This window comes from Humulus lupulus, chromosome 6 (genome assembly GCF_963169125.1).
Source record: "Humulus lupulus chromosome 6, drHumLupu1.1, whole genome shotgun sequence".
Classification (NCBI taxonomy): Eukaryota; Viridiplantae; Streptophyta; class Magnoliopsida; order Rosales; family Cannabaceae; genus Humulus; species Humulus lupulus.
In genome coordinates, this window is record NC_084798.1 from 21,040,359 (window position 1) to 21,049,999 (window position 9,641).

Sequence of the window (9,641 nt, forward strand, 5' to 3'; positions counted from 1 at the left end):
TTATAAATATTCATATATATATATATATATCCATAAAAAAAATTCAAAAAATATATATATTTATTCTTATTTTAAATTTCCTTTCTTTTTCAATTTCCTTCTTTAATTTTTATTTTCATTTATTTATTTCATTTTTTTCTTTCTCAATTTCCTTTCTTTTGGTTAAAAAAAAAACCACATATATATATTCATATAAATTTTTTTCCTTTTTAGTTAATTCTTACTCCATTTTTCTTTCTTAATTTATATTCTATTTTTTTTTTAGTTTAATACATATTTGAAAAAAAATAGATTAAACTTGCTATTCTATCTTCAATTTAATTTTCTTTTCTTTATTTTATTTTTGTGTTGTTTATTTTGTTGCTTAGTTTAGGCTTTTACTTTCCTTGCCTTAGTTTTCTTTAGGATTTAGGTTTTTTTTTAAAAAAACATAAAATCGATCATAAAATTTCAATCATAAAACGCTTAGTATTGGGAACAATTGTGTAATATTACAAATGGTATAAACGATATTGTTCTGTCTAGAAAGATTGGTTGTTAAATAAGGTTTGTGATAGCGTTACCCTCCACACTTACCTGGGAACCTCAGGGCGTTCTGTCTAGGCAAGTGCGGGTCTAAAGCAGTACCTTGACAACCTTCCCATTCGGCCTGGGAACATTTTGAGCATCTACCTTTGCACTATTACATTATTGAACTTATTACTATAAGAAAATCAAGCTTGTTCTGTCAAAATAAGCAATTTCACTCTGCTTAAAGGTTGTTTGGTCGAAAAGGTTTAACTTGTGATCCACCATACTTACTCAGTAACCTCGGGGAGTTCTAGTAAGGCGTTGGAGATCACCCAAAAACCTCCAAATCTACTTGGGAACAAGTTTAACAAAAGAAAAAAAAATCAACAAAAAAAAAGAGAGAATAAAAACAAATAAATCTAATTCTGATTTCCGAGAGTGGATGAATCATCATGACACTTCTAGTGACACTTCTTCCAATTCTTCCATCACTCCTTCCGGAACTCCTTCCACCAATCCTGCTTCTCCACAAACTTTCGCTGATAATAATCCATTCGCAATGGCTCGCAATAATAAATCCAACCAAGAACTCTCAATGACTACCTCCATCCTACTCGCACTTCCACGCCTTCATGCATTATCTTCCTTCCTAATATGCCTGCATTAGACTTTAAACTTGGCATGATTCAACTCTTGCCCACATTTCATGGAATGGAAAACGAAAGCCCATACGTGCATATCAGAGAATTCGAGGAGGTAGTAGCCACGTTCTATAACCGAGCCGAAAATGTCGATGGTGTGCGACTGAAGTTCTTCCCTTTCTCCTTGAAGGACAAAGCCAAAAGCTGGTTATACTCCTTGAGACCTAGGTCTAGTGGAACATGGGAGGAGATGACCAAATCCTTCTTTCTGAAACACTTCCCTAGCCATAAGACCAACATTTTAAAACGACAAATTTCCACATTCTCCCAAAAGGACAATGAAACATTCTATCAAGTCTGGGAAAGATTCAAAGATCTGTTAAATCAATGCCCGCATCACGGCTATGAGAGCTGGCGTTTGGTCAGTTACTTCTATGAAGGCCTCACGAGTCGTGAGCGCCAGTTTGTAGAAATGCTATGCAATAGTGAATTCCTTGAATAAGAGCCAAACGATGCTCTTGAATATCTCGAAGAAACCGCGAAAAAGTCTCACACCTGGACTGGTCAAAGTGCTACTGACAGCACCGATCGACACAAAACATCTGGGATTTATCAACTTCGAGAAGAGGATAGTGTTAAGGCCTAACTCGAAGCTTTGAAAAATCATTTTGAAGTCTTAATGACAAAAAATGGCCAAAATCGCACATGATCGCTCAAGCGGAACCGCAAGAACCTTGCTTTGTTTGTGGAGGGACGGAGGATTTCGCTAACGACTACTTAGCTTTGAATGAAATGAGGGAGGTTTATGAGTAGCAATGCTGTAATGCCCTGGATAGCCAAGACCGTTACACAGTGTGTTTAAAAAGTGCCAGACTTGCTAATCAAGTCATTTAATTAAAATCGTGTTGCAGAAGCTACAAAGGAACTAGGGTTAAAAGCGTTTTGGTATCAAAAGCCACATTTTTCATTAAGAAACATTATCTGGTTACACGGGATCCCAAATAAAAACCAGTTTAAAGATCGTTTATAGAAGTTGTAAGACTCAGATACAATAACCAGCCATACTAAGGCAAAACAAGCAATTAGGTAGTCCCTGTCCTAGTCCACTCCTCGATCGTGGTGATCGAACAGCTAGCTATGTACATTCCACCTTGGAGCTCTCCACCTCGGGCTTGGTCCAGTTTGCCCTTGCCTTTACCTGCACCACGTAGCACCCGTGAGCCAAGGCCCAGCAAGAAAGCATAATAACATAGCAAGATCAGCAACACCTATCAAATATTTCACAATGCTCAACCAAGAATTCAACATTTCATAACATTTATCCAATCAGTAATAACAGTTTGTCATCCAGACAGTCAATCAATTATATTCATAGCACAATATTCACGTTCATAACCAATAGATTGTCATATCCATCAAATAACATTCAGGGTTGGCGCCCTTAGTCGCACCCTCTATTTAACACACTGTCTTCGGCTCATTAGGGCCGCCCCCAATGTAATACTCACTGACTCTGGCCAGCTTAACCAAGCTCAGTGATAAATAAGCTGCCTCAGCTCCCAGTGGCCGAGTCGCGCCTCAATGCACAAATATTGATTCTGACACCCTTAGGCCAGTAATCGCATGTCCTATGGCATAATAATACCATCACACGACATGATATACAAATATAGGGAGCTCTTAGTCCTATCGTGTTCACATGATTATTCATATTCACATAACAGTGCTTACATACATAGGGAGCACTTAGTCCCAACCTAACCACATACTCAGGTGCAGCTTTCTTACCTTTCAATTCGTTGGTTTCTGATGCCACGAAGCCGCGAGCACGGTCCTCTACCCCAAGCCTCTCCAAAGTCCTAATCACAACACAAATGAAACATCCTTTGTCACTAATCAATACAAAGCTACCTTCCCGGAACCTAATCCACACTCTCGGGACCCCCAAAACCTTAAAACCATACCCCGGAGACATCCCCCGAACCCCCGGAGCAAAGGCCTAAAATTGCCAAAATTGATGTCCTGAAATTGGCCTTGTGCCGCGGCACAGCTTTCTTGTGCCGCGGCACCCAACAAGTCAGGGGCCTCGTGCCGCGGCACACTAAAACTGTGTCGCGGCGCGCCTTCGCAGGCCCAGAATTCTGGGTTTTCCTTCGCGTTTTTCCCGAGCCTAACTCACTCCAAATCACCCCAAACTCCATCCTACGTCCCAAAACTAACTCTAGATCCTTAATAAACCCCACAGCAACCTAGAAACATCATACTCAAGCCCATTCACACAACTATTCCCAAGATTCACTCTTGAGTTTCATGCTTAGTAACTCAAACCAGAAAATTAAAAACAACTTGAACCCAAACACAAACCACACTCCAAACTCCCTAAACCTTAACAAAAATAAGCCTAATAATTACACAGAAACCTTACCTTGAGTGGTGAGTCCAACCTCCAGCTCTAAACCTCCTTCCCCCTTTGATTACCCAATTCGGAGTTCATACAAAACCAGCCACCAATTTGTTTCAATTCTCACTTATCATCCAAAAATCAGACTTGAAACTTAAATATACCATAACCAAAATCTTACCTCTGAGTACTCTTGGCTTAAGCTTGATTTAACAACTTCAATCACTCTTTAATTCTCCTTCCAAAAGCTGAATTCAGCTTCTCCCTTCCATCTTAGTTTTGCTCTTCCTCTAGGTCTCCAATATTCAGCATAAAACCCATTTCTCCAAGTGGTATACGTATTGTATTTTCCTTCAGCTCTTACTCATCTATTCCCTGCCAAAAGACTAGTTTAACCCTCCATTTATATCCCTTACTAACTAGACCTCAAGGGCTTACTTGTCCTTTTCCTAACTTTACAATTCTACCACTTTCCCAATAAAACATGTTACTCTCTATGGTTACTAATAGTTACGCAGGTTGCCAAATCACCAGTTACCATTATCTAGTTTTCTAGGACCGTCCCGGCACGTGCATCACATTGGTATCGCAGCACCCACGTGGTACAATTCACACATCATAATTATCACATAACATAATTCACATAGTCATATAACATGCTTAAAATCATAATCATGCATCTTAATCATAAAAAATCATACATAATTCCCATTATGCCCTCCAGGCACACTAGTCAAGGCCCTTAAGCCTTACTAGCGAATTTGGGTCGTTACAAATGCAATGCCTTAGGGGCATATAACAAGCCATTCTCCCATGCGTACAACCCTGGTTGGAGAAACCACCTAAATTTCATTTAGAGAGATTTCAACCAAGCTCAATCGTCTGGAGGCCAATGGAGAAATGAGCAACAAGTTCAACCATCAAAGGCGTATTCTGCACCTCAATACAATGCTCATCCACAACGAAATTCTCTCGAGAATACTCTTCATGCATTCATAGAGGAACAATCCAAACTGAATCGCCAAATGATGGAAGAAATCAAGGAAATGAAATGTCAATTCTCAAAATTGACTAAATCCTTGGCCAATCCAGAAAAAGGAAAACTTCCTTCCCAGCCGAAATTCAATGTGCAAGGCCAACACATGGCCCAATCTTCAAATTCTAATGATCAAAATGTCAAGGAAGTAAATGCCATCACAACGAGAAGCGGTAAAACTTTGCCAGACCCACCCATAAAATCCAACTCTCCCAGTATTCCAAACGTCATTTCCAAAAATCCACCACTCAATGCCACTCCAAAGGTACCATTTCCCCAGGCTTTGAAACCTGTTGTGAAACTTCCTGATAACCGATCTGAAATCCTTGAGCACTTGACACAAGTGAAGACTAATCTTCCTTTGCTTCACATCATAAAACAAGTGCCTGCTTATGCCAAAATCATCAAGGATCTATGCACTGCAAAAATGAAGCATCATGTCAAGAAGACTGCTTTCTTGACAAGTGAGTGTGGTGATTGAACAAAAGGCACCGCTGAAATACAAAGATCCCGGCTGTCCCACCATTTCTTTCCAAATTGGGACTCATGAAGTCAGCCAAGCCTTACTTGATCTTGGCGCGAGTGTAAATCTCATGCCTTACTCTGCTAATCGCAACTCGGTCTTGGAGAAATAATGCCAACATCTGTTGTGTTACAGCTTGCTGACCGTTCCACCAAAAAGCCTAGGGGTATTGTTGAGGATGTGTTGGTTCAAATTGAAAAATTCTATTACCCTGTTGTAACGCCCCAACTCCTGGGACCATTACGGTGTGCCTTGTAAATAGTGCTAAGCTCGCTAATCGAGTCATTTGGCCAAAATCGTGATCTAAGTATGATTAGCGGTTTAGGGTTTAAAAACTTTGGTTAGGATGTAACGTTTCACTAGAACGTTTAATACATACATTGGGATCCCAAAAATATAAATTTCAGAGTTTATTACAGAAAATATTTACTACAAGCCATTCTAAGCGGCAAAACAGGGTTCAACCCTAGTTCCACTTTAAACCTCGGCCGTGGCGGTCGAGCAGCTGCATATGTACACGTCATCACCTAAGCTCTCCAACTCAAGGATGGTCCAGCTTCCTCTTGCCTTTCCCTGCACCACATAGCACCCGTGAGCCGAAGCCCAGCAAGAAAACATAACACTATACATAAGCATTATTAAATGATTATCGTTATAATCAAACGGAGCATAAAGCTTCCAAACCAATGAGTAAACATCACATAATTCAAGAGGGAGAGTGGCTGTTAAGTAAGCCACTAGCCTCCAAGCTCTCTTTTCAGCGGGAGAGTGGCTGTTAAGTAAGCCACTAGCCTCCAAGCTCTGTTTTCTAGCAAGAGAGTGGCTGATAGGTAAGCCACTAGCCTTCAAGCTTTGTTTGTTCATCGACCCTCAGGGTCGGCCAGGCATTAATGCTCCTTGAGTCATTCAATACTAATAATCAATTAGATCTAATCTCCATTGGCTTGCGTGAACCATGCTAAGTCCATCCTTGACTAATAAGTCAGCGCTAAGTGACCAGTGTCCAGTATCACCGCCGAACTTGACTAATAAGTCACAGCTTCTCAGCTGACACTAACACCTTTGCCAATTCTGGGTGACCAGTGTCCAGTATCACTGCCGAACTTGACTATTCAGTCACAGCTTCACAGCTGATACTAACACCTTTGCCAATTCTGTCTGACGATTCAGTGCAACGTGACCAGTGACCAGTGCCCAGTATCACCGTCGAACCTGACTAGTGAGTCACGACTTCACAGCTGATACTAGCACCTTTGCCAAATCTGACTAATTAGTCAGTGCCATGCATAAATAAGCAATGCTATCAGTATGTATCATATGCCAATTATCCAAGAATAGGGCATTTAGCATGCTTACTAAACAGTTGCTAGCATAATCATGATCATGCACAAACTCAGAGACTCAAGCTCTGGCCAATCTCATATTCATCATTCATGGCATGCCCTAATCACATGTTTCTCGTGCATCACATGCATCACACTTAATCACCCAGCATGCCTCATTAATAATCATATGCAAATGGGCAAGATCGCCAAGCATTCATTATACTATCAATGTTTACATTTAAACATCCAACATGCATCAATCATAGTCATGCATGTCACATACGGGGTGCAGTTTTCTTACCTCGGGTTCGAGCGAGAATTAATAAAAGAAACGACCTTTGAGAACGATCAGCTTTTAATCCTTTAGCGGTCACCTAGTCATAACCAAATATAAAACCTCATCAAAATGAGTAATTAAATACTTCCAAACCCAACCCAAGCCTCCAGAATATCAAATCCCACTCAACTAGGTAGTAGGATCGATCCTAGGCCCTTAGAGTTAAGTTCCCATCACAAAACCACCATTTATTATTTTTTTTCCCTTAAGGGCCGAGGCCCTACATGGACCATGCCGCGGCGCGCCCCCCTGACAGAGCCTCCACCACCTTCTTCAAGCTAGGGCCGCGGCGCCCAAGAACAGGGTCGCGGCCCAACTTCGCACCAGCCATTTTTCTTCGTTTTTCCACTTCTAAAACCTTCCAAAAACCCATCTAAACATCTCCAAATCACCAAACCAAAGTTACCAAACTTCCCAATGGTCCTAAACCACCAAAACCTGAAGCTCAAACCAACCAAAAACTCAACAATTCACAAAGTCCAATTATAAGCTTAAAAACTTAAGAAATTCAAAACTTAACTCAAAAACAGAGCACACCATTAAATTTATAACTAGAACTCACCTCAAACACGGTTTTGAATCCCCTTTAATGGCTGTGACAAGTTCCCTAGCTTCCCCCTTTGATCTCCAAGCTTAACTCCTCAAGGTGGCTCTCAAAATTCAAAGAAAAGGATGAAGGAAAGTTTGTACGGGAGAGAAAGGAAGTAAGGATGAGGTTGGGCTCTGTTTTGCTCTGTTTCTACAGCCTACTAAACCTCATGTATATCCAAGCCAAATGACCTAAATGCCCCTAGGTCATTTAAAGGCTTCCAAGCACTCCCAAGGGTAAAATCGTCATTTTCAACCTATACCGTTAATCATAATTAACGCTCTCCAATTCCCGCTAATCTCAACATTCCCAAATACCAATAAATCATATCCCATTACCCTTTAATTCCCGGTAATGCTCTAATCATTAAATTCACCCCGAGACTCACCCCGAGCCCCGAACCTAAACCTGTTATGACTAGACCGAACACTTACATCTCATGATCGTCTCATGCCGATAGCTCGAACCAATCCACATACAATGTGGTAAAATTATAATTAATCTCAACCATGCACCCAAATTACACAATTACGCCCACAGTGGCCAAATTACCAAAATGCCCTTGCATTTAAAATATGAGCCCATATGCATGCATTCACCATCATATAATAATATAATTCACATAAACATGCATATAATCATTACATATCATAATAAATCAATTATGGCCCTCCCGGCCTCCTAATCAAGGTCCTAAACCTTATTAGGAAATTTGGGGCATTACACCTGTGGATTTTCTTATTCTTGATACCCAATCTGTGGTAAACATGGAGTCTAAAATTCCTATTATCCTTGGAAGACCATTCCTTGCTACTGCAAATGCTTTGATCAATTGTCAGAATGGTCTAATGAAGATATCGTTTGGAAACATGACTCTTGAAGTCAATAACTTCCACATCGGGAAACAACCCCGAGAAGATGATGAATGCTATCAAACATTCATGATTGACACTATAATTCCTGAGGCGGTTCAATTGCGAAGCAACTTTGATAATCTTGATGAACTCCTCCTTCTGTCTGACAACAAAAGTCCCAGTTCTGTTGAGTCTACTCTTGCAATATTAGATCGCATAGACTCACGCCATAGAAGGACTCAGTTTTGGCAACCTCGCTTTGAATAGCTTCCTCGTGAGAGGGCACGGCCAAAAACTTCAGCCGAAGAGGTTCCAATTGTTCAATTGGCCCAACTTCCCGGGGGTTTGAAACTTGCCTTCTTAGGAGACGGTGAAACCTTTCTAGTTATCATCTCATCCAACCTTCAAAATTCTCAAGAATTCCAGTTACTCGAGCTACTGCGAACGCATAAATCTGTGATAGGTTGGACGCTTGCTGATATCAAAGGTATTAGCCCTTTAATTTGCTCCCATCGAATCAATCTGGAGGATGAAGCCATCCCTCGAAGAGACCCTCAAAGGCGACTGAACCCCACAATGTAGGGTTGAGCATAAAATCCAAAAAACAGAAAAAACCGTGTACACCGACCTTCCGAACACCGAAAAAACTGAAACCGATTAAACCGAACACTGAAAAAACCGCCAACGGCGCAAATCGCCACTATTCAGTCGGTTTGAAAATTTTGTCCGGACCGACCGGCGGAACCGAAACCGACCGAACAATATAATATATATTAATATAATATTATATAATTATTATTTATTAAAATTATTAAATAAAAATAAAAAAATATGAAATTATGTTCTATATATTTATGTTTTAAAAATGCACAAAAATGGATTCCAACAATCCAAAAATTTTAGTTTTTTAACTAAAACTTAAAAAAAAAAATATTTAAAGATTAAAAAAAAATAAGAAATTCGGTTTGGTCGGTTTAACCGACCAAACCGCGGTCCAAAACGGTCGGTTTTTCTTTTAACTGGTTTGGTCGGTCGGTATTTAGATTGCACCAATCCGGACTGAAAACTGAATTCTGGATTTTATGTTATGAAAAAACTACCAAAACCGACCGATGCTCTCCCCTACCACAATGAAGGAAGTTGTAAAAAATGAAGTTTTGAAATTGCTAGACGCTAGTATTATTTACCCCGTAGTTGATAGCAAGTGGGTCAGTCCAACTCAAGTTGTGCCTAAGAAATCCGGTATCACCATTATCCAAAACGAAAAAGGGGTCATTTTCCCCACAAAAACGGTGATGGGGTGGCGCATGTGCATCAATTATAGAAAATTAAATGCCGCCTCCCGCAAAGAACATTTTCCACTCCCATTCATTGATCAAATCCTTGAACGTGCAGCTGGTCATCCATTCTATTGCTTTCTTGATG

At 40.3% G+C, this 9,641-nt stretch overlaps 1 non-coding gene across 1 annotated transcript; it reads right to left on the reverse strand.

The window, feature by feature from the left end:
* Positions 1-1,453: 1,453 nt before the first annotated feature.
* Positions 1,454-1,556, reverse strand: LOC133787591 (small nucleolar RNA R71). Its single transcript, XR_009872603.1, has one exon. It is a non-coding gene; the product is annotated as a small nucleolar RNA R71 (small nucleolar RNA).
* Between the last annotated feature and the right edge of the window lie 8,085 nt (positions 1,557-9,641).